The following is a 25,149-nucleotide window of genomic DNA, read 5'->3' as shown; positions in this document are numbered from 1 at the left end:
ACTAAGCCACCCAGGTACCCCCTACATTTTCTCTTAAAAGAGGAAGAAGAAAAAAAAAAAAAAAAAACACCTCTCTACTGTGAAATATTTTTAAAAATGTATTTAATAACAACCATGACCGATGAAACAGAGGTCTTTGGAAAAAGACCCAACCACTACACAGCCAAACTGAAGAAAGCCAAAGACGTTCCTGACAATCCCATCCGTCCCTGCACCCTCTTCTCACGTGGGTTGTCCTCTAAAGTCTGAGTCTCTTCAACAAGCCTGGTTCTCAGGAGCCCTGAGGGCAACCACCAATGAAAGCAGCTGATTGATAAACAGAATTAAGTGATTATGAAAACACTGCCGAGTCACGAAATGCATGAAAAGGACAGCCCTATCCCCAGGCTTCCTCATGCACCTGCAACCGAGGTACCTGGTGCTAAGACACAAATCTGGTTCCAGCTTCTCCAGCGCGCAACACCCAGAGACCCAGGCGCGCACACACACTCTGGCGGCTGCAGCCACGGGGAACAGGGAATACGTGTTGGTTTAAAGGAAATGTACTCAGAAGCCCATGAAATTTTTCAGCGAGTCCCATGAAATTTATAAGGCAACTCTAATTTCCACAGGCCTCTCGCCTTGTTCTCATCTGGTCTACAATAATTTCTGTCATGCACTGGACACGTGACATCATTAATTCTTATTTTCATCAACTTCTGAGCTGGGTACACCTCGAATGTTGTTTCTCCTGGCGAGGCTTTTTAAAGCATTCCACTACAAATCCCTGGAAATGGTTGAAATTGGCGTAGAATCACCCGCGCATCTTAGAAATACCAATCTGATGTGGTATTTTTTCATGACCAAGTTAAAAGTTAAACCAAACCGTGTCTCCCAGACCGATCTGCAACTGTCAGGAACTGGCAATCACTGTTTTGGAGCTGATAATTCTGAATACTTGAGTCTTTACCAACACTGACTTGGCATTAAAGTTGCGTGGGACTCAAGTGCCTGATAAGGATTCTGCTGGAAAAAGAACCTAAGGCAGGGACCCAAGTTTAATCCGTTCCCCAAATGAACCAAATGGTAGAGACATCAATTCTCAGCTCAGCTGCTTTTACCAAATACAACCTACAACTCTGCAACCACCTGGAACTTCTTTATTTTTTTGCAACCACCCAGAAGCTGGGAATTAGGTTTGCATGCTGGTGCAACAGATTTCTGCAGGACAGGACTTCGGTGACAGACTTCTACTCCTCTTTCTCATCTCTCATCTTCAAATGGATGTCAGGATTACAAGGATAACTGGAGGAGCAGAGCTGACCTGGTTAAAGCCTAAGTACTCCCTGCACAAGAAACAAATCGCTGCTCAGCTATGCTGAATTTTTCTCCCAATTCTTACAATGATTTACACGGTCTTACAGTATTAAAGCATTTGTTATTTCTGATTTAAGAAATGGCATCACGTATAGTAAGCTTCTTTTTGTCCTCCTTTCCACCTATTGGGATACCCAAACAAGCAGAAGCGTTTGCAGAACTGAACAATACCAGATGTACTCACGGGCCTGTAAAGCCTGAGGACCATGGGCGAGCAAGTCGACCGAAGGAAGGAACCAAGCGCTCTGGAAAGGAACAGTGTCCTAAGCTCACTCCAATATGGGTGATGTCTGGGGACCTAGCTCTCAGGAGACTTTAGTAAAGTTTTCAATTTCTTAGAAAGTGGGAAGGTAATCAGGCTTGGGAGGGTGGAAGCCCTCCTACCTCCTCCTACCTCTCTCTGCATTCTCTCTGGGGGTTGCTGGCAAGTGTTCCAGAAATGGAAGTACTCTGTGCCGGCTACTTAGGGTCATATTCTAGACTCCAGGTTCCAGGGAAGCAAGTGAAGAAAACTCTCATTTTCTTTTCAGCCTTCAGGCTACATCCACCAAGGTAGTGGGGGGAGGGGAGGCGATCACAGGAATTCAAAGGATGCCCTTTGCGCGAATAAACACTGTGAAATGTACCGTAGCATTGTTTGTGCTTAATTTACAGAGTCTGGTGAGACTGGGAACCTACAACAGTCGGAAAAATTATTCAGATGCACCCAACAGGGCAAAGTGTCTTCTGAATTGCCATTTTGTGTGTGTGTTTGTGTGCGCATGTTTTAAGTAAAATATGTAACTAACGTACCAACCTTAAGTTAAACAGTGCCTATTTTAAGAGTGGGTAAAGTAATAGCCAAAGCATGGGCATAAAGAATCATCAGTTTCTCTAAACTTTTCACTAATATAAGCCATAACCGTTCCTAAAAACAAACAAAACCAACCCAACAATCAAATAGCATCCCTTTTCCAAATTAAAGCCCTCACACAAGAGATAGAAAAATCCAAGATCAGCTCACCTACCCTCTGACTCCACACGTGAGGACACACGTGGTTTTAAAGGACCTCACACAAGCAGGCGGACCACCCAGGGCAGGACGAAAGTAGCCAAATGCCAAAAGACCAAGTCAGTTCCTCTAGAAAGCATGCCAGTTCTTATTAGATCACAAAAAGTAAAATTATGGCCCAAAGTAAATTGCAGGTCAACAGCTACATAAAAGCACAGACACAGAAATTCATTTTTTCCCTACAACAAAGTAATGCAAATACAACTCTATGTTTTTAGCTTGTTTTATTACCCCACTGGCAAAACTGCACACCTCAACGCGTGGGTCCTGTTTTTGAAACCGAAGACGGGACTTTATAACCTACGGATACGTTTCACATATTAAATGTCTTCCGGGAGTACAATGGGAAGATGCGGGAAACGTTTCTCTGAAAGGGCATCAGAAAACATCCCATTTCGACTAATTTGGCAGCAAGAATTAACTGGCATAAGAAAAGAGCAAATCTTTGGCAGCCCCAACAAGACACCTGATATTCTTTCTCCATGGCTTACAGATACCATTAAGGACCAGTAAGGCTTTCTTCGCCTTGCTTTTGATGAAACCCACAGCGCAAACCCTGCTGTTCTGAGTCAAACGCACAGGCTCAAGCGTGCAAAAGTGTGAAGTTCACGTGGCATCAGAGAGAAACAACAAAGGAGGGTCCTGGGAGAGTGGGGGCACCGATCCGGACTTGAAATGCACCTACCAGGACCTGGGGGTGCAGCAGCCCAGCCAGCTCCTCGGTTAGTGCTGGGGGGGGGGTGACTCCAGGGCGCCAGAGGGACGGCACTGTAGACACTTTGGGGGCCACGGACTTGTTCTGTATCCCCGTTTTGGTGCTGGTTAGACAAACCTATGCATGTGCTGACGTTCATAGAACTCTACGTTGAAAGAGCCGATAGCGTCATCATACGGTGATTCAGAAAACTACACATACACACGTGTATATAAACCAGCCCTAACTTAAGGACGGCGCACCCCGAGAACACAGACCTTGACCTCCCGCCACAGAGTCCGTCCCACACACGATCGTGAACTGACGGACTCACGGCTGGTTTCCCCCACCTGGACACCCCTGGCACGTGGGTCCAGATCATTCTTTGTGCTGGGGACCACCCTGTGTAATGCATATTTGGCAGCATCCACAGAGCCCCTAGACGCCAGGAGCACCCCCATCCGCCTCCCCTGAGCTGTGACAACTGCGAATGTCTCTCGATGCTACCGCGAGGACTACGTAGTGGGCAAAACAGGCCTCTCGGAGAACCCCGAGTTGACTGCCAGATTCTAGGGCGCGGGGCTCAAGTCCAGCTGCCGTAACCACCATCTCCCCGGCCCTCATCTCTGAAGTCGTCTCTCCCTGGAACCTGCGTGCCATCCCGTCTCCACCTCTGTTCCCACCCGCCGTGGCACCCGGTTTCTTCCGCGAGACTGAAAAATCTCTTCTCCCGTGCATTCACTTCAAATTTGCCCCATTCCGGCTTTTTGGTGGCTTCCTTCCGTCTTGGATCACCCAGCGGATCAACAAACATTTCATAGCAGCGATGCCCCCGCGAACCTGCCCGCACAGGAACACAACCCTCTTTGGTCAGGTTCCCCGCACCCGGTCAAGAAGCCCCCCGGGGAGCCAATTTTTCCCTTGAGGCCTGAAGCTCATTTTCTCAGACCAGGCTCTCTGCCCTACATAAACATGTTGACTTTCCTAGTCCCTTCCCACATCCAGCTCTTATTTTGGCTTTGTTGGGTCTCATCTTGCCAATGTGGCCAAGCGCAGGCCGCTTGGGCCAGCCCCGCGGAGAGGACAGAGAGGAGGCAAGGGCCGAGGAGGGCAAGACCCAAGGGGAAACACATCCAGCCTCCGCTCAGGACGCAGTTACTTCCTTCCTACTAAAAATAGCTGGGGGTGGGGGGAGTTTATTGGTCCAAGTTTAAGAAAAAAAAAAAAAAAGGCGTTTACAAAACGACTCTAGTCTTGCTTCCTGATTGAAACTATTTTTTAGGGACCCCTGGGTGGCTCAGTGGTTTGGCGCCTGCCTTCAGCCCAGGGTGTGATCCTGGAGACCTGGGATCGAGTCCCACGCTGGGCTCCCTACGTGGAGCCTGCTTCTCCCTGTGCCTGTGTCTCTGCCTCTCTCTGTGTCTCTTATGAATAAATAAATATCTTCAAAAAAAAAAAAAAAGGAACTATTTTTTAAATGTCTTTAGAGGTGAATGGTTACCAGCTTATTGGATGTTGCATATTATTTTCTTTTAAAGGGTGGGAAAGAGGGGACAAAGGCAAGGTATCAGGAAACCACAGTTGAGACGTCACCATCTCACACCCAGAGCAACTGTGACCGTCACCTAGGCCAGGCATTCAGTGTGGCACGTCGCATGTCACTGCCGGGGATGCCCCAGCAGGAAGCAGCTAGGGCAGCCCTGGCTACGGCTGACCCAACAGGTCACGGGGACCCTGAAGTCCTGGCGCCGAGGACCTCCGCGAGCGGGACCCCCGCTCCCACCTCTAGAAGACCATCAAGGACATCCCAGGTATTTAATAAGTACCTTCAGCCAAAAGCCAACAGGTCACACCAGAGCGCTGGGGAAGTAGCAGCAACTGAGGACAAATGGCAGAGGGTGATCTGAGAAGCCACCTCTCTGACAGTTATGAATTTGGGTTTTCCCCTCCCCCATCCTCATCTACAAACAAAAATCTCGAACCCCTTACTATAAAAAATACAAAGAACTGTGAATAGGACATTATCAACAAAGTAATAAAAATAACATCCTAACTCAGGGACCCGGTGTACAGGAAACACCTAGCACTGAGCCATTTTTTAAAAAACATACTTTGAAATCTCACTTTGTTGGAAAGATTCCCTATCAGTCTTTTTAATACAGAAGATTCTGACCTCAAGAGACTGAACCTCAAAACAAGACTTAAACTACAAAGGGGTGGAGGGTGCCGAAAGCCCGTGGTAGCCACAAGCCAGGGCTAAACGCACCCCACATGGTCACACCCGCAATCACTCACAAAGGGCCGCGCTGACGGGGACACCCTGGGCTCCCAAGCATCCCAGGCGATGCTCACCAAGATCTGCCTAGTTGGGCCACCTCGGGGACTCGCTAAGGGCTCTCTGCCTTTTCTGATGGGGAAACTGATGCAGAGATGCCACCTGCCTCAGTCAACGTTAAACACTCAGGGAGGTGCTTTGGCTTGGAGTTCCGCTTTTCTATTTCAAAACTGATCCAAAGCACCTCAATCCAAAACCATAGCTCTTAATTTCAGGTTAAGAATCCATTCACTCGGGGCGAGCTGGCTCAGCCAGTAGAGCATGTGACTCTTGATCTCAGGGTGGTCAGCTCAAGCTCCGCACTGGGCAGGGAGCCTACTTTTAAAAAAAGAAAGAAAAAGAAAAAAGGGGGGAGGGGACGCCTGGGTGGCTCAGTGGTTGAGTGTCTGCCTCAGGCTGTGAGTCCCACCCTGAGCTCCCCACAGGGAGCCTGCTTCTCCCTCTGCCCGTGTCCCTGCCTCTCTGTCTCTCATGAATAAATAAATAAATCTTAAGTAAAAAAAAAAATCCATTTGCTGAAATCACTTTCCTGGGTCAATCACTGGCTGAAATGGGTCTTTTTTTTTTTTTTTTAAAGGTTTACCTGTTAATTATTTTCAAACTTTTATACCTTCTCCCCTTCCTCCACAAAGGAGTACACAAACTCCGTTTTATTAATATCTCACTGCATTAACTATAAAGTAGCACCCTTGAAACAGAACTTTCTCCGCAGAACTGTACTAATATGGTGGCCACTAGACACAGGCATCTATTGTGTATGTGAATTCTGGCTACAGGGACTGAAAAAACAGAATTGTTAATTTTATTGAGTGTAAATTAATTTGAATCTCAATGTTCACATGTGGCTACTGGCTACCATATTGGACAATGAAGCTGTAAAAGCCATTCCTCTGCTACGGTCAAGGTCTCTTGATCCCAGGGAGCTGGGGCTGCATCCGTACACACACCTCAATATAGATTCTCTTCATGGGCGTGTGTATGTAATTCAAAGAGCTTTAAATAAATAAATAAAGAGCTTTAATGTCCAAATGTGAGCAGTCATGCTAGGTAGGCATGAAAACAGGAACACCAAGCCTAAAACCCGGGCTTCAGGAATCAGATAAGCCTCCCTCCACTGTATGTTTGCAAGTCAGTTCTCTGCAGCAGAATGGAAATAATCATTGCTGGCACAGGGCATGAAGTGCCTGTAAAATCCTCAGTGCATGGCATTCAAATAACGTGAAGACAATTATTCGACGTGCACAATAGCAACTCTAAAATTTATAAGCAGCTTTATAGTTTTCAGAAAACGTACACACGTGTTCCTTCACGTTTCCTCACAATACACAGTGAGTACCACGATTTCAATTTTCCTTTTCTTCTTTTTACACATATAGAAATGACACTCAGAAAAGCTGCAGCAGTGGAGCGCAAGAGGGTGGGCCCTTTCACTAGTTCAGGCCAAATAGGGACAAAGGCTGGGTTTGTAGCCAAGCATTATGTGTCCAGACGGAGTTGGATTCCAGGGCTCTGTCCACCTCTCTGCAAGCCCTAGAACCACTGAGCCCCTCCTGACAGGCCGTTCAGGGAAATTCCAGATGCCATCGCACAGATGAGGAGCCCAAAGCTCCCACAAGTGAAGATGAGATCAAGACCAACCGCCACATGACTCCGGCACCATCCCTACCCAGCCCAGGGAAACCTTCAAACATTCAGGAGGAGTGAGGTTTGGGAAATGTAAATGGGGGTGTTGTTGATAATTACTGGACTGATTAAGCTCTCTATAAAAGCAAAAAGAGAAGCCAACCCCACAGGATCCAGGGATCCTTGCCCTGCAGCGCACACTAGCAACTCAAACACCTAAAATCCTAATTTTTGTCCCACAGGTGTGTGTTAAGGGCTGGAATCCCCTTAAGGGCCATTTTAATAAGTGGGTCAAGTGACGAAGTTCAACTTTTATCCCTGGATTAGTTATCCAGCTGTGCGTTTTTCCAGGAGAATCTGCAGCACACCTGAGACATTACCATCTTCTAAAATGAAAGTGTCATCCTAACGTCTTCATTGGGCCATACTCCACATTCTGGTCCCCCATCCCCCACCGCCTCTTTTCTAGAAATGAGTAGTTGTAAACTTTTTGTAAAACGGTGAAGAGCCATTTGCTACCCGGAAGCCCCCACTTGGGACCTTAGCAGGGCTCTCCCTAGCTCCCCCGCCCCCACTTCTCCACCCCCTTAGGGTCCCGCCACTCCCCTTCCAGGTTAAAGCAGGGGCTCCGGCGACTCATCAGAAGAGAAAAACATCCAGAAAAGTCGGGTCAAGCCCCATGTGACAATACAGAGCACAAACAGTTGCAGATGCAATGGGAGGGTGGGAGGGGGAGGTGTGTGTTTGTGGGTTCTGCTGCACAGCAGCACCGACTGGCGGGGGGGGGGGGTGCGGGGTGCGGGGGGGGGGAGCACCGCTAACTTTGTGGAATTTGCAATGCAGTGGGTCGGAAAATGCCAGGCCGCGCGGGGAGTGGGAGCCGAGGCCTGAGCGACCGCGCGCTCGGCGACGCACGTGAAGCGCAGGCCCTGCTCGCGCGGGCGGGCCTCCAGCGCCCCCGGGTCGCCGCCGCCAGCCGCGCCCCGCCCCCTCCCGGTGGGGATGCGCCCCCACCCCAGGCGCCGAGCAACAGGTCTGCACCCCCGGCAGGCCGCGCTCTGCAGACCCCGCCTCGCCGGGGCGCCCCCCAACACACACACGTCGCCCTGGGCCGGGCCCCGCGCTCGGGCCGGCAGCTCCCGACTTCCTTGACAGTTTCTGCGTCTGCGAACTGAGCAGCCGCCGGGCCCGCGCCGCCGCCGCCGCCACTGCCGCCGCCGCGCTCCCCGGTCCCGGGCCGGCTGGCCGGCGCCCGCCGATGAATGGGGCGCCCCTCCCCCACGGGGATCCCGCGGCCCCGGGAGCGCCAGACAAAGGGACCCCGGGCGCCGGCCGAGCGCTTCCCCAAACTTAGCGGCCCCCGCGGCCCCGCGCGCCCGCACTTCGGGGAGCGGCCGCCCCGGGGCATTGTCCCGCCTGCAGGGAGCGCGCCGCACCCCGGCCCCGCCGCGGGGACACTTGGGGACCCGGCCCCGCGGAGCCCGAAGGAGCCCGGCGGAGCCCGAAGGAGCCCCCACGGAGCCCCGCGGAGCCGCGCGGAGCCCCGCGGCGCGGGCGGGGCGTGCATGCGCCCCCCACCCCCCACCCCCCCGCCGCCGAAGTTTGCGCCCCCCGCCCGCGCCCCGCGCCCGCGCCCGCGCCCCGCGCACTCACCTCGCCGCCCGCCGCGCAACTTGTGGCGGCGCCGCCGCGCTCCCGGCCTCGCTGCCGCCGGCCGCCGCCGAGCCCCGGCCGTGCCCGTGCCGCGGCCGAGGAGGGCCCGGCGCCCGGAGCAGCCTCGCGCCGCCCCCGGGCCGCCCCCGCCCCGCCGCCGCGAGTCCCCGAGACGCGCGGGCGCTGGAAAGTTTCGGGTGCCGAATGGCGGCCGAGGGCGCTGCGGCGGCGGCGGCGGCGGCGGCGGCGGCGGCGGGGCGGGGGCGCTGGCGGCTCCTCGCTCCCGAGAGCCGAGTGGGGGGGGCTGGGGCGGGAGCGGCGGCGGCGGCGGCGGGAGAGGGCGGGACGGCGGGAGGGACCGGCACGGGCAGTGACCTCCGGGCGGGGCGGGGGGGCCGGCGGCGCGCCGACCCCGGCCGGGAGGGCTGCCAGGGGGGCCGCCTGGCACGGAGGGCGGGACGGCGCCCCAACCCCCAGCCCGGCCCCTCCCCCACGGCCGGGGGGAGGGGAACCCGCGTCCGCGCCGCCCCGCCCCGGCGCCCTGGGGGGGCCCGTCCCCGCCTGCCCCTCCCCCACGGCGGGGGGAGGGGCGCAGTCCGCGCGGCCTGGGGGGGCCCGCGTGCTAACCCAGCCCCCGCCCTACTGCTGGGGGGCGGGGGCCTGCGACCCTGCACGGCCCCCCACCCCAGGCTCGGTCCTCGGCACCCCACCCCCACCCCGCCTAGTGTGGGTGAGGGGAGCCCGGGCCTCTCCCTCCCCCACCCCGTGGCCTGCAGGGGGACGAAAGGGACCCGGCCTACCCGCCCCCCCGCAGTCCTAGTCCCAAACCCAACCTTTTCCCCCACTGCCTGGAGGGGACAGGAACCCGGGCCACCACCCCCGCGGTTTCCGGGGGGGGAGGGGGGAAGGGAAACCCGAACCACTGCTAGAGTCCTACCCTCCCCCACCTCCAAAAGCAGCTGCCCCGCTGCCCTAACCACCCCCTGCAAGCTGCCCGAGGGTGCACCTCCCTCAAAAGGCGCGGCTCGGAGGGCCCCCCAAGGCCTCGTCCCCCCCTCCCAAGAGGCTGGGGGCTCAGGCGGAGCCTCGACCTTTGCAAAACACCTCCCGGAAAGAGCCAGAAATGCTTGGGGAGAAAGAAACTCGGAGAAAAGACACACAGAGGGGGAAGCCAGGAGCGGAGCTCCGGGGCAGGGCGGGGGCGCTGGAGCTGGGGGCCCGGGGCTCTCGGGCCTCCTCACTCCCGCCCCCCACCCCACCCCACCCCACCGCACCCCACCCCCTGGCTCCGCGAAGGGTTTTCTGTTGCAATGGCTTACTCGGCCCAGCCCAGCGCACCCAAGGCCCCAGAGCTCCCTCCACCCCGCGGCTGGGAGACCCCTGCCCGCCGCTCGCGGCCTTAATTCCATTAAACCCGCACCGCGCCCACCACCCCACACTGGGGCGTCTGCTTTGTTGAATATTTGAAGATAACTCTGCCCCTCCCTTCGGTGTCTAATGAGCTTTGCGCTCAGAGCCCAGTACACTCAGCATTTTAAACTGTAACCTCACTTGCTCCTTCTGGGACACTGGACCATTTGTTGTTCAGGTTGTTGGGGGGAGGAGGGGCCCGAGGTGAGTTTTTAAGGGGCTGGTCCTCCATCAAAAAGGCGGACCTAGACCTCAGCCGGCCAAATACTGCTGTAAAACGTCAATGATGTAAAACGACTGTTGCTACACCATTATTAGAGCACATCAATAAAAAATACACACTTACACAGTCTCCATAATTGTGAATCAGCAGAATAGATTGTGTCTTATTATGTATCAGTTGCCATTCAAGGGCCCCCCAAAAGGACGTGGTGGGGCCTTCCCTGGAGCCTGCCCTTCGATGCTCCCCGGCTCCCTGGGCTTGTGCGGACTGATGCTGAGGTATTACATGCAATCGAAAAACCAAGGGTGCAATAGAAAGCCCGAGCAAGCTCATGATGCAACCCTGCCCGAGTTACACGTGCTTCCCTTCCCCCACCGCCTGCTGGTGGGAGCGCTGCGTTTTTTCCGCCTGTAGGGTCACATTGTGGTTGATTGATTCTCCTTTCGCCTTGCTCAGTCATTCAGATTTGGAAAGTAAATAACAAGTTGACATCATTACAGCTCTCGGCTTTACGGGGACGCGGCCCTCGGCTACCGCACACTCTCGAGTAGCCGCGCAGCCCAAACTGGCCCTCGGGCTGGCCAGCCCTGCCGGTCGTTAGCCGCTTGGAAATTCGGAGCTGAGCTCGGTGAAAAGCCTCTCTGGACCTTTTGATGACTCGGCAGGTGCCAATCATTGAAAGGATAGGAAAGGGGTGGGAATCCTCGCTCCCAACTGTGACCACCGGTGTGTGGCCGATTCTGACAGCTGGCCTTTGGTGTAGCAGTGTGAGCCAGCGAGCTCAGAATCCATCCTGTCTCTTGGGTAATGTCCCAACAATCCCAAAGGTCTTCCATAAGTAGGGAGCCTGGCTTATCCTAGGCCCCCTCTTCCTGTCTGTAAGACCCCAGACAGGAAAATACACCGCCTACCTTTATCATGATGTCACTGAAATTTCCTCTTTCTGAAATGCTAGATGAGTGGTAGGTAGGTGGTAAATTAGACTCTTTTATCTCATGTGTTTTGCAGATCTCTCAAAAGTGTGTGTCTTATGAAGTGGGAGAAAACAAGGGAAACAGGAAATAGAGCAGAGCAGGAAAGGAGCTATTGCATTGTGAAAAAAGCTAAAGGTTAATAGGGAGAGTGTGAGCAGCGATGATTTCCACCGGCATCCGCGGCTCAGGATCTATCTATATGCCAAACAATTATTTTTGGTTTTCCTGGCTGGAGGGAGCTGACAAGAGCCTGCTTGCAACAAATGCTATCAGTATTTCCCCCTAAACAGTAGCCAAAATTTTAATTAAAAGGCAGGAGGAGCCCACGCAAATATACTCAACTAATTTGACGAAATTAAATGCAAAGGCATTTTAATGGAGAAAGAATATCCTTTTTAATGAATGGTTCTCTAGAACAATTGGACCTCCATATGCAAAAAAAAAAAAAAAGAAAAAAAGAAAAAACCACCATATTCTAGCTATAGACCTTGTGCTTTTCGCAAAAACTGACTCAAAATGAATCATAAGTCTAAATGTAAAAAGGCAACACTATAAATCTTCCAGAAGGTAACATAGGAGAAAATCTAGATGACCTTGGGTTTAGCAGTGAGTTTTTACATACAGCCCCCAAAGCATGATCCATTAAAGAAAAAACTATTAGGTTGAACATCAAAATTAAAAACATCTACTCTGCAAAAGACCCCATTGAGAGAATGAAAAGACAAGCCACAGCCTGGGAGACAATATTTGCAAAATCCATATCTGATTAAGGGTTGTATCCAAAATTTACAGAGAATTTTTAAAGCTCAATAAGAAAGCAACCTAATTTTAAAAACGGGCAACAGATCTGGAAATACTTCCTGGAAGAGATACTCAAGTGGCAAATAAGCATATGAAAAGATGTTGAACATCATATATCACTAGGAAGCTGCACATTAAAACAAAATACTGGGGCACCTGGCTGGCTCAGTAGGAGGAGCCGAGGAGCGTGTGATTCTTGATCTCAAGGTTGTGAGTTTGAGCCCCACACCAGGTGTGGAGGTTACTTAAACTTTAAAAAGTAAGTAAATAGAACAAAATACCATCTCACATCTATTAAAACAGCCGCCCTCCCTCCCCAGTGACAACACCAAATGCTAACAGGATGCAGACCAACATACATTGCCCATGGAATACAAGATGGTGTGACCACTTCAGAAGACAGTTTAGCATTTTTCCAAATGCTAGACACAGTCTTACCGTATAATCCAGCAATTGTGCTCCCACATATTTACTCAACTAAGTTGAAGACTTGTGTCTACACAAACCCCGCAGGGGGGTGTTTATCATGACTTTACTCATAATGGCTGTACATGGAAAGCAGCCTAGATGCCCCTCAGGAGGTGAATGGAGAAAGTGGGGCACACCCCTACAACGGGATACTATTCAGCAATAAACAGGAATGAGCTATCAAGCCCTGAAAAGACATGGAGGAACTTTAAATGCACGTCACTAAGGGAAAGACACTCATCTGAAAAGGCTCTATGCTAAATGCTTCCAACTCTGTGAAGCTCTGAAGAAAGCAAAACTAAAAAGGTCAGCAAATGCCAGGGGTTCTGGGGATGGAAGAGGAGTGATGGACAGCTGGAGCACAGGCCATTTTCAGAGCAATAAAACTATTCCAAATGATACTGTAACAGCAGATACACGACATTGTACATTTGTCCAAACACTTAGAACTGCACAACAGGAAGAGTGAACTCTAATGTAAATTATGGATTTTATCCATATTGATTCATTAATTGTAACAAATGCCCCCACACTGAGGAAAGATGTTAGCACTGTATGTGAGAGGCAGACACTATGGGAATTCTGCACTCACCCTAAATTGTTTTGTAGATCTAAAACTGTTCTTTAAAACAAAAATTCTGGGGGCACCTTGGGTGGCTCAGTCGGTTGGGCATCTGCCTTTGGCTCTGGTCATGATCCCGAGTTTCATGATCAAGCCCTCTGATGGGCTCCTTGCTCCTCAGGGAGTCTGCTTTCCCCCCTCTCCCTCTATCACTCCCGCTACTTGTGCTCTCCCACTCTCCCTCTCTCAAATAAATAAAACCTTAAAAAATAAAAGAGTAGGACGAGGTATCAAACTCCTTACGAGACTTAATGTCCAGTTTTTATTGACTCCAGTACCAGTATCCCCTAGGCTCATCTGACTTTCAAAGATTCCTAACACATAGGCCAAGATTTGTTTCCATGAGTGGCCCCTTCAGAAAGCCCTGAGATTCCGAGACTGACACGCTGGATGTCACAATGAGCCTTCCTTGACGTTCACAGAGCATGCCTTAACTTTGAGTAAGTGCCCACCACGATCTTTGCTTATGAAAAAGGGAGCGGGGCAGGGGTTGTTGGGTATGTGTGCTTTCCAACTTTATGTAACGACCTCGGACCTTTCTTTGCTCTGGGGTTTGCTTCCAATTTTCCTTAGAGAGACTGAAAACAAACTATGAAAGGAGCTGGTGGTGGCAGGTGGTCGCACATGAGTTGTTACCAGAAGTGAACAGGAGAGAGGACAAAGAGGTCCCTCACCTGCCGTGGATGTGATGACAGACTCCTCTGTTCCTCTTGATCTGGATAGGCACCAGTCTTTTTTTTAATATGATGGTATGGGGTGAATTTTGCGTCTTCCTCCCAGCCAAAAAAAAAAAAATCCTATGTGGAAGCACTAGACCCCACTCCCTTAGAATATGACCCAACTAGGAGATACAGCCTCTAAAGTGGTAAATAAGTTGAATGCAGTCATTAGGGGAGAGCCCTTATGCAATGTGACTGGTGTCCTTGTAAGAAAACTTGATTAGGACACAGACACACAGGCAAGACCATGTGAGGACACTAAGAGAAGACAGCCTCTACATGCCAAAGAAAGAGGCCCCAGGAGAAACCAATCCGACAGACACCTTGCTATTGAGCTCCTAGCATCCAGGATTGTGAGAAAATAAATTTCTTTTTCAACTACCCAGGCTGCGGTGCTTTGTTATGCCAGCTCTAGGAGACTAATGCATGGGAGTTGTTGCTTTTTTTTTTTTTTTCCATTTGGGATGTCACATTCAGTTCACATCATTTGAATACTGAGAACACCTTGCATTTGGTAGGGGGTGTTCATGCAGGATATCGGATCTGATTCTCCCAGTAACGCTGCAGGGCAGGGGTTTTTATCTCCAAAATTCAGAGGAGAAGACAGAACCTAAGAGGTTAAAGGTTCAAGGGAAGGGGGTTTGTAACCATTTCTATGCCTTATACCTTCTTTTTTTTTTTTTTAAAGATTCATTTATTTATTTATGATAGACATAGAGAGAGAGAGAGAGGCAGAGACACAGGAGGAGGGAGAAGCAGGCTCCATGCCGGGAGCCCGACATGGGACTTGATCCCGGGACTCCAGGATCGCGCCCCGGGCCAAAGGCAGGCGCCAAACCGCTGAGCCACCCAGGGATCCCCCCTTATACCTTCTTAAGTCATTCAGTGAATATTGTTTCTAAATGCATAAAATACATAAAATATTGCATAGGATTACAGAGAGGCCCAATTCTGTTAAAATACAGTCATCAAATATTTTTTAGAGTTCTAATACAGTCATGCACGTGCTGCTTCTTTCCCAATACTTCCAACAGTAAGCTCTAGAAGTGGCTCTAATAACTTCTGTCATTTCAAAATAGTGATGAGTATAAACCAAATCTGCTTCAACTGTAACCTGCTCTAAAAATACATCAGACTTCTCTTGGTGACAAATTGGTAACAAATTAAAGATACTGCTAATGCTGCTGTCATTCATCTGAGAGCAATATAGTCACAGTCGTCTGAAACGCTGAATTTCAGTTAGTGATTAGAGCTCCTATCCTAATGTGGCCAAGTCCCTGCCCGTGTGCGATCACAGGCCCCGGACATCCATCCTTGGGATCTTCCTGTCCAGGGAGAAGGTGTCAGCTGGAACCCTTGGTCCTCTATTGCCCTTCCCCTTGCCAGGACTCCTCATGCCGCCACCACGGACCCCTCCCCGGGGACCCGGATCTGACCGGCCGGGCACGTGGCACCAAGCGTGGAAAGGAGGAGTTCCCCAGGGAGCTGAAGCTCCCTGCCCTGATGGAGCATCTGATTTACAACAGGAGTTGGCAGATGACAGCTCCTATACCTTGTCTGGACAGCCCACAAGCTAAGGATACCTTTTCTAAAGGATGGCGGGTGGGGTGGGGGTGGGGGGAGGGCTGGATCCATAGAAGAATGATACCTGGTGACATGTGAAAATTATCTGAAATTTGAATTTCAGTGCCCATGAATCAAGTTCCATTGCAACACAAGAACGCCCAACCCTTTACTGCTTCCAGCGCCCTGATGGCAGCGTTAAGTGGCTGCTACATACCCTGTGGCCCACGAAGCATGAATAACACCGACTGTCTGGCAGGTTCCAGAAAGTTTGTTGACCCTTGTTTCTGAGAGACCGAATGAGTCAAGGTTCTTCACATAACTTGTTAACTTTTCCCTATGAAGATTTTTAATCCTCACTCTAGTGTTGTTTTTTTTTTTTTTTCAACAGATTTTTCAGAATACGTTAAATTAAGAGGCACTTTTTAGGGGGGCGTCTGGGTGGCTCAGTTGGCTAAATATCTGACTCTTGATTTCGGCTCAGGTCAGGATCTCAGGGTCGTGGGTTCAAGCCCTGTTGGTATCCATGCTTAAAAAAAAAAAAAAAAAAAAAAAGCACTTTTAATTTAAGAAAAAAGACAAGGACAATCGTGGTAGAAAACAAGCACAGATTGTGTTTAGGGACCAGCCTCATCCTGTTAGTGATGTTGATGTATTCTAGAAGAGCATAAGTGCCTGCGGCTAGGGCACAGCCATCCACTTGGGGAGACGAAAGGTCATCAGAAAAGACTCAGCAAAATTAAATGTTACCCTGATAGGCGTACACGGTGGTGGGCAAAGGAAGAACCGAGACTATAGGAACTCCACATTTTTTTTCTATGTAACAGAGTTTTCTCACAGCTTTTAAACGTTTTCAAGATGACCTCACCGATCATCATAACAACCTAGGAAATGGGTGCGGAGATACAATTAGGATCATATCCATTTTACAGAGGTTGCAAGTTGAGTCCCCGGTTAGTGGCTGTACCAGTTTCCAATCGCTGCTGCAACAAATTACCGCACACCTGGTGGCTTCAAACCAACGTGTGATCTGACCACTGTGGAGGCCCCAAGTCCCCCTGGGCACCACAGCGCTAACTAATACCAAGGTGGTGGCAGGGTGGTGGCCTCCTGGAGGTCCGGGGGACAGCCGTGTGTCCCTGCCTTTCCCAGCATCCAGAGCCCACATCCCGTGGCACCTCCTGCAGGTGTTGTCCTCTTGACATCGCACAACTGCCACCTGCCATTCGGTCTCCCTCTTCCAGTCGCAGACGTCCTCCTGGTGATGCGATCGGGCCGACCCCTGGCTGCCATCACAATCTCTCCATGGCAAGCTTCTCCAGTCAGTCACCTCTGCAGAGTCCCTGAGCCTGCTTCTCTCAAGGGACTCTCAAATAAATAAATAAAATTCAGAAAAAAAAAAGAGGCAAAGCCAACTCAAATCCCTCAAATGACTCCAAAACCCATGGTCTTTCTAACATTAACCCCGTTGCCTGTGAATCAGTGAATAATTTCACAGTCCACCCACCCAGCAACACCCAAAACAGTGACGGAAAACACGGCCCAGGTCTCCTCAAAGTGCACAGGACAGGCGAGAGCTCCAATTCTGCCCAAATAATACGCGGGCATCGGAGCGACGAGCTAACAGGAGATTATCATTTCCCACGGGCCGTCCTTCCTCCCCTTCTCTTTCGGTAAGAATATTTTGTTATAAGAAATTATGTGCTTTTTCCCCCCTCCCTTTGTTTCTGCTTCTGCCTGGAGTGTTTAAAGCTGGCTGGAGAGAACAAGCCTGCCAGAGAGGCCGGCTTTATAAATAGTTGCCGCACAAAACTCCTCTCCCACGTCGAGAAGCACAACACCGCAGCGACAAAGGAACCCCAGCAGTTTCAAGAAAAGCACAGGTGAAACCGAGTGGAGGTGGAACGTTTGCCTTCTCTCCACTGCCTTTGCCATCAAGTCTTTTTGATGTTGTTTTTACAAAACGAACAGCCACCTGATAAGATCAGACGTGTGTCCTGCGCGCATCGCATATACCGCAGCCACCCCCTCCTGGGTACAAACCCGAGAGAGGAAAACGTAGGTTTACGCAAAAATGTGTCTACAAATAGCTTTATTCAGAGTGGCCAGAAGCTGGCAACAACCCAGATGTCCTGGGATGGAGGATCGGATCAAGGAACCGAGCACACGCGTACCCTGGAGCGCTAACGGGCCCCAGCAGGACACGGGCTCCGGCCGCACGCTGCACGTGGATGTGCCGCACGGTGAGGCCAGTCTCAAAGGCCAACGGTCCCCCTGATGCCATTTACAGCACTTGGCTCTCTACAATAGGCAAAACTACTGAGATGATTATTTGCTGGGGTCAGGGGTCAGGGAAGACATCGACTACAGAGGGCTAAGGGGCAGTTTTGTGTGTCTGTGGTGGGGGCAGTGACCAAGCTGTTCACTTGATTTGGGTGCTGCTTACGTCATTGCAAATGTTGGCCAGAGCTCATAGGCCTGGACTCTGGAAGGTGGGCTTGACTATACTCACATTACACCTCAATAAAATCGACTTCAGAAACCAAAAAAAAAAAAAAAAAAAAAAAGGAAGAAAGAAAATCCAGAATTGGAGGAAAACACTATAAAATCTCAATGAAATGACAGCACGGGGCTTTCCTGCAGTACCTGCATACGGATATGTCTTTTTGTTTGTTGTTATTTTGACTAGATCATAGCCGCTTGATAAGATCAGAAATATGTCATGTAAAATTCTTCAAATGTCCCTAAGGGAGTGTGGAAAGGAGTGATCATTTTAATGTACTTTTGAGATAATAATGAGAATGAGTCACATTTCTATAAATAAGTCTCTCAGATAAAACTCCCCCCCACTCCCGGCAGCCCCCACCAGCACATGGCCATCCGTGCTCCGGCCAGGGGCTTACTATGACCAGACAGAGGCTTTCCCAGGAACTGTCTGAGCAGAGCCTAAGAGCTCGGAAGTAAGGAATGCTTTCTGGAATGGAAAAACAAAACGTATGCTCCCCAAAGGGTAGTTTGCCTGTGCAGAGATCCCCTTGGATGACTAAAATAGCTTTTCCAAATGAGTAGATAATCCCAAGGTGGTTTGAATTTTTAGATGCTAAAGTTCTACCCAGAATGGTAAAAGTCGAAAATGGGAAGGTTTCATATGTGAGCTAAGAATATGAAATGATGGCTGCACCTCCCCAAGCTTGCTGTGGTTTTATACAAAGAGGACAAAAGTAGGCAGGACAGCTCCCGCACTACACATGCAGTTCTGGTTTTAAGAGATCTTAATGTTTACGGAGGCATTGTATATGTAAAAAAATGTAAATAAAAACTTAAGACTGTCCAAAAACCCAGCAGCTCCATCTCATCCTCGAAAAACATTAGACAAACTCAAACCGAAGGACGGTCTACAAAACGCCTCGACCCACATTCCTCAAAACTGTCAAGGTCATCAAACACAAGGAAGGACGAGAGCCTCTCACAGCCCAGAGGAGCCTATGGAGTCATGATGAGTAAGTGTAATGTGGTATCCTGGGTGTGACATGAGTCAGAAAAAGGGACATTAGGGGAAAGCCCAGGGAGATGCAGATAGAGTCTGGAGTCTGGGCAATAGCATTGGAGCGCGGTTGACTGTAAACCATGGGGAGGTGAGGCGTTGTCAGTAGGGGAACTGAGTGAAGGGTAAACAGAACTCTCGGCCCTAGCTTTCCATAACTCTAAAACTGCTCTAAAATTTAAAAATTTGGGCAGTCCGGGTGGCTCAGCGGTTTAGCACTGCCTTCAGCCCATGGTGTGATCCTGGAGACCCGGGATCGAGTCCCACGTCGGACTCCCTGCATGGAGCCTGCTTCTCCCTCTGCCTGTGTCTCTGCCCCTCTCTCTCTCTCTCTCTCTGTGTGTCTCTCATGAGTGAATAAATAAAATCTTTTTAAAAAATAATAAAATAAAATAAAATTTAAAATTTTGCTTAAACACATTACAATGCTTTCAGTTGACCTGAGAGCATTATCTTTAGATGTAAAACATTTTTGTATCATCACAGACACACAATTACATTTTTTAAGAAATTGAGAATGATGTCACTTGAGAATCTCTGTGAAGAGTGGGGAGAGAGAACGGGTCTTGGGCAGGGATCAGGAAAACTGTGTGTATAAAATAATTCAAGCCGTATAGACAGAAGACATATACACACATGGATTTCTTGTGTACTTAGAGAAAAAATAAACATTAGTAAGTGGTGGGAGAACCGCTCTTCTGACATTGCCTGCACTTACGTCCACACTGCCATCCCACCGCCGCCCTGGGCCATGCTGTTCTGGAAATGTCTCCTGTTTGTGCCTGACTCCTACACCTGCTGTTTCTCCTGCAGGGTTTGCTCCTTGCCCTGCCTCTTCCTGGCCCATCAGGGTACTAAAGGTTCTGTTGGGATGCGGGCCGCCCCCTCCATCTCCATCACGTGTCTCATGGGCCAACATACTCAAGTGTTCTTGTTCATTTGTTCATGTTGTCTTTTCTGCTCACTGGAATATGAGCTCAGCGGAGGACAGGTGGTGAGACTAGAGGGATGGGAAGGGAAGGCAGATGTCATGGTCCTTTGACATGTCCACTTGGCGAAGCTAAGTCCACACTTATTTACTCAAACACTGTGTCCATTTAGTAGGGTTGCTGTAACACAAGACCACAAACCGGGTGGCTTAAACAGCACAAATTTACTTTCTCACAGTTCTGGAGGCCAGAAACCTGAAATCAAGATGTCAGGAGGACAGCATTCCCATTGACAGCTCTAGGACAGAATCCTTCTTTTCTTCCTCCTCCTCCTCCTCCTCCTCCTCCTCCTCCTCCTCCTCCCCCTCCTTCTTCTTCTTCTTTTTCTTCTTCTTCTTCTTCTTCTTCTTCTTCTTCTTCTTCTTCTTCTTCTTCTTCTTCCTTTTTGTAGGCTCCACATCCAGTGCACAGCCCATTGTGAAAATCAAACTCATGAGTGTGAGATCACGACCTGAGCCATAGTCAAGTGTTGGATGCTCAGCCACCTAAGCCACCCAGGAACCCCAAGCATCCTTCTTTTCTTCTTCCAGCTGTTGGTGGTAGCCAGCAATGAATGCATGGTGTTCCTAAGCTTACAGTTGCCTCATTCTGATCTCTGCCACTATCTTCACATGGATTTTTTTCTTCCTGTGTATACGCGCGCGTGTGTGTGTACCCAAATCTCTGCCTCTTTTCCCTAAGAGATTACCAGTCATTGGATGTAAGATTTCCCCTAATCCAGTATGGCCTCATTTTAACTTGATTCCATCTGCAAAGGCCCTTTTTCCAAATAAAGTCAAGGGTTAGGATTTTTTGGAGGGGACACAATTCAACCCACTACAAACACTAATCTAAATGTTGCCATGGAGGTGTTTTCTAGATGTGATTAAGGTCCATAATCAGTTGACTTAAAGCAGGGGAAATTATCCTGAGTAATCGATGTGGGCCTCATGCAATCAACTAAGAGGCCTGCAGAGCAGGGTTGAGATTTCCCAAAAATGAAGAAATTTCTCCAGGGGACAGCAGTTTCACTGAATTTCTGAGAGAATTCTAGCCTGCCCCTCCTAAGTGCGTGCCCTACAGATTTCAGGCATGCCTAGCCATCCCCAACAATGGCACAAGCCCATTCCTTGCAATAAATCTCTTAGCATGTATTTTTTGTTGTTTTTTTCTCAGGCTGAATCCTGACTGCTTTATCCAGATCCAAGAATTGCCTTGAATTTATCAGATATATAAACACAGGATCACAAATCCTACTGCAGCTACAAACCAAGGAATGTGATTTCTTTATTTGCAACAGTAAATTGCATGAAAATGCTCATGATATGCCTTGAATATAATCCAAAATATTGTGGGTGAAAATATCAAGTCATTTATAAGAAGAACTAGAAATAAATCATCTTCAATGCTAAAAAATGAGAGTGGTAGATAAATGAGTTCGCAAATGCCACAACTAATGTTTCTGAGTCGCTAGGTTCAGATCATGTATAAACTTACATCTTAAAAATCAACTTAGCATCTTGGTTCTGCCTCAACAATAGTTGAGGCTTGTCCAAAGGCTGTCCCCAGGACATCCGCATCCGTTGGGATTGGTTGGCAGTAGTGGCCAGGAACTAGAGCTTTTCCAAAGAAGAAAGTTGATGAGCCCCCAAGAGAGAGGGGGAAGGGAGGACAGTGAGGGATAGAACGGGGTGGAGGAGGGGTGGCCACCAGATGGAAAATGAGAGAAGGCCAGGCAGGGAAGCTGCGAGCTGGACGATTCTATTTATACCACGTGTTAGTCTGCTAGGGCTCTCAGAACAAAGCACCACAGACCCGGCGACTTGAACAACAGAAGTGGATTCTCTCTCGGTTCTGGAAGCTGGAATTCAAACTCAGCGTGTGAGCAGGGCCAGATCCTCCTGAGGCCTGTCTCTTTGGCATGCTGACACCACCTCCTCGCAGTGTCCTCACGTGGTCATCCCTCTGTGTGTGTCTGCGTCTTAATCTCCTCTTCTTGCAAGGACACCGGCCCGATGGGCTCAGGGCCCATCCCCCTGACCTCATTTCACCTTAATCAGCTCTTTAAAGACCTTATGTACAAATTCGGTTACGTTCTGAGGTGCTGAGAATTAGGGCTCCCGTGTGTGAGTCTCGGGGGTTCCACAACCCCGCCTGTAGCATATGGAATGTCCAGAACAGGCAAATCCTCAGCCACAGAAAGCAGATTAGTGGTTGCCAGGGGCCGGGCCAGCGGGGACCGTGGAGCGCCGCTGATGGGCAGCGCGTTTCCTTTCGAAGTGAGAATGCCCAGCAGCCGGATGGTGCTTGCACACCCCGGCAAAGGCACAAACCCCCTGAAGTGTCCACTCTGCAGGGATGAGTTCGACGGTATGTGAATTATAGGTCAGTGAAGCTGTTAAAAACCCACCCCACACCCGGCGGACAGAGGACATGAGGGGAAGGCGGGCGGCAAGGATGGGAGTTGAGGAGGCCTCAGGTAGAAACAGTGGGAGGAGAACATCAAGGTTCCCTTCTTGTGACTTGTCATGTTTTTGGAGGAAGGCTTGCCCCGTGCCCAGGGTGTGTCGGGGCGCCCCACGTCCAGGCCCCGTGCTGCTCTGTGTGGTCAGCCCACCCCCTGCCCTGCCACCTGGGAGCCGGGGTCCAGCTGCAGGGGTGTGGGGCTGAGGTGGGCCCCAGACGGCACTTCTCGCCAGCTCCGAGGTGACGCCCATGCTGCCCCCTGGGACACGCTTCGAGGCCTAGGGTTTCCTCCCTGTCAGCACAACCCTCCTTATATCTGGAGGTCATCCTTTGCTGGGGGGCCTCCTGTGCTTGGCAGGGCGCTGAGCAGCAGGCCCGGCCTCGAGCCCATGCGTGCCAATCGCGTCCCCTCCTCGCGAAGTGTTTCCATTCAGTGACCAGGGTCCCTGGTGGAGGCGGACAAAATTGTCCTGTTTGGGAGCCCCTAGTACCCCCCCTCCCCAAATAGCATTTAAAAATGAGGAAGAAAAAAATAAAAATAAAAATAAAAATAAAAATAAAAATAAAAATAAAAATGAGGAAGGCAGAGCTCTGACTTGGAGTGGGGTCTCTTGTCCTCTCCACACGCTGTCGCCCGAGCACGGTGGTCTCCTGGGGTGCCACGCCGTGGCCACCCGGGCTCCTCCGCAGGCGCAGGAGGGCTTCCCCGCAGCCAGGGTGCGAGCAGCTCGATGCCCCGGGCCCGCCGCCCGCACCAGTGGCCGCAGCTCCTTGTTGCCTCTCCCAGCCCCTGATGACGTTGGGCGTGTGTCACTTCCAGGGACTGGAAGAGGAGGCGGGGTGGGGTAATGAATGCACCCGTTGCTCAGTGGCTCCCGCTCACTGTCCCGCGGGCTCCCTGACCCTGGTCCTGTCCTTGGCCAGGGCGCGGGCCAGCAGTCTGGCCTCGGGGGGGACTGAGGACCCCTGGGGACCCTCGGGCGTTCGGGCAGCTGGGCCTCGTCCTCGGCCAGGGAAACTCTCTCTCTGCCTCTGCGGATTCCACTGGCTCTTGTCACATACACACGTGCGACCTTCACTTAGGACCGCCCGCCGGGGAAACCCGCACCGTGGCCGGCGCTCAGAAGTCTCTGTGGCCTTTGTCGCCACAGGGTTCGCCGCCTGTGTGCTTGCAGCCCCCACCCCCAGCTGCTGTAGCTGCTTGCAGGCATCTAGTGGTTTCCATTTTCCTTCTTTTTTTTTATTTTTTTAATTTATTTTTTATTTTTTTTCCATTTTCCTTCTTTAGGCAGCCCCAGGTAGATGGGGGTGTGTGTGGGGGGTGGGGATGTGTGTGTCGCAGGCTGTGGGCAACGAGCATCCTTGAAGTCCTGACTTCCTGGTACATTTTGGTCCAACTGAGTCTTGGCACGAATGACCCACGGATGAGACGACTGTCTTTCCACCGAAAACACCCACAAGCTGGCCAGACACCAGCTCCGAGGCCGGGGATCTGGACGTGGCCCCACGCAGACCTGCGGCGCGTGTGCAGGTTTAGTTATCTCTTAGATTTGATCTCGCCTCTCACGTGTGGTTTCCCTCTTGCTTGGAAATTAAACAAACCAAGAAATTATGTGCTAATTGGCTGCCAGAATGCCCAAATTGTCCACAGGCTGTCTGCTTAGCAGAAGCCGTGATGAGACTTGGCTCCTGTGGGCCGCGCTTCTGGAACGAAGCGGGGTTCTCCATCCCGCTGCACGCCAGGCTCGCCACGCACTGGACTCTACAGAAGGGGCGGCCTCTTGAGAATCCGCTGGTGGCTCCGATCCCTGAGGGGACACATGTTGTGCAGACGAGGACCCTTCCAATTCCCCTCCTCAGCCCCCTGCTTCCCTCAGAGCACACCCAACCTGGGTTTAGGGCACGGCTCCTCTGCGGGATCGTGGCAGTGAGCAGGCGCCGAGAGAGGTGAACGCGCACGGGCCCTGGCTCTGCTCCTCGGAGCCCAGTGGCCTCGAGCAAGTCCCGCTCCTCGAGGCCGGCGGGTCACAGCATAGTGGCTGTCACCGGGTGCTCCGTCAACCTCCCAGTGCCCGAGGTGTTGCCGAAGCCCTGTGTGTCCTGAGCTCTTCCCTGGAGGGCAGGCCCCCGAGAGCCTGGTCGGGAAGCAGATCGCCCCCCGCTGCGCACATGGGGGGGGCAGGCCATCCAGCCCTCCGAGGGCGACCACCCCGGTACCCTGAGGACACACACAGGCTTGCGCTTTGCCAGTGCCCGTCCCTTCTGCGTCCTGCTACTTCCCCGCAGCCGAGCAGGACCAGAGTGGGAGCAGGCCAGACCCTGGCAAGGCCCCTGAGCACTGACCCGCAGGCCTGCGCTCCTAGCGCACCGTCCTTTCCCACGGGATGCAGGGCCCCGACTAAGGGGCGGCTTCTTTCAGCCGTGACTGGTACCCAGAGCTGTCCTGACACCCGTTAGCAGTAAGCGCAGCAGCACGTTGTCAGCGAGGAAGCCCTATGGCTCGCTGACTTCGGGGAGGGGGGCGTGCGGAACAGAAGCGGTGGCCGTAGGCCGGGTGCCAGGGACCCCGGGGTGCCAGGGACCCGGGCCCCCGCCCCTGCCGGTCTCGGCCTGGCCTTGGCTCCGACCTGTGCGGTGAAGGGGTGGGGCTCCGGGAGACGCGGCAGGCCGGCAGGCCCG

The 25,149-nt window shown here is 51.4% G+C and overlaps 1 protein-coding gene and 1 long non-coding RNA gene across 3 annotated transcripts in view; one reads left to right on the top strand and one right to left on the bottom strand.

Annotated features, from left to right (window-relative positions):
* Window positions 1-10,614, bottom strand: part of LOC140629083 (F-box-like/WD repeat-containing protein TBL1X) — a 212,219-nt gene extending 201,605 nt beyond the window's left edge. The window contains exon 1 of one of the 2 annotated variants that reach the window (XM_072818500.1): window positions 10,469-10,614. The gene's annotated coding sequence lies outside the window, so the exon portion shown is untranslated. Of the gene's footprint in view, window positions 1-8,712; window positions 8,842-10,468 lie in introns of those variants that run through there. The other variant, XM_072818499.1, reaches the window with a different exon arrangement.
* A 6,350-nt stretch (window positions 10,615-16,964) lies between these two features.
* Window positions 16,965-21,353, top strand: LOC140629010 (uncharacterized). The gene is made up of 3 exons (XR_012026885.1): window positions 16,965-17,165; window positions 18,835-18,992; window positions 21,181-21,353. It is a non-coding gene; the product is annotated as an uncharacterized lncRNA (long non-coding RNA).
* Window positions 21,354-25,149: the final 3,796 nt, after the last annotated feature.

This window comes from Canis lupus, chromosome Y, assembly GCF_048164855.1.
Source record: "Canis lupus baileyi chromosome Y, mCanLup2.hap1, whole genome shotgun sequence".
Lineage (NCBI taxonomy): Eukaryota > Metazoa > Chordata > Mammalia > Carnivora > Canidae > Canis > Canis lupus.
This window is presented reverse-complemented; position numbering and strand designations above follow the sequence as displayed.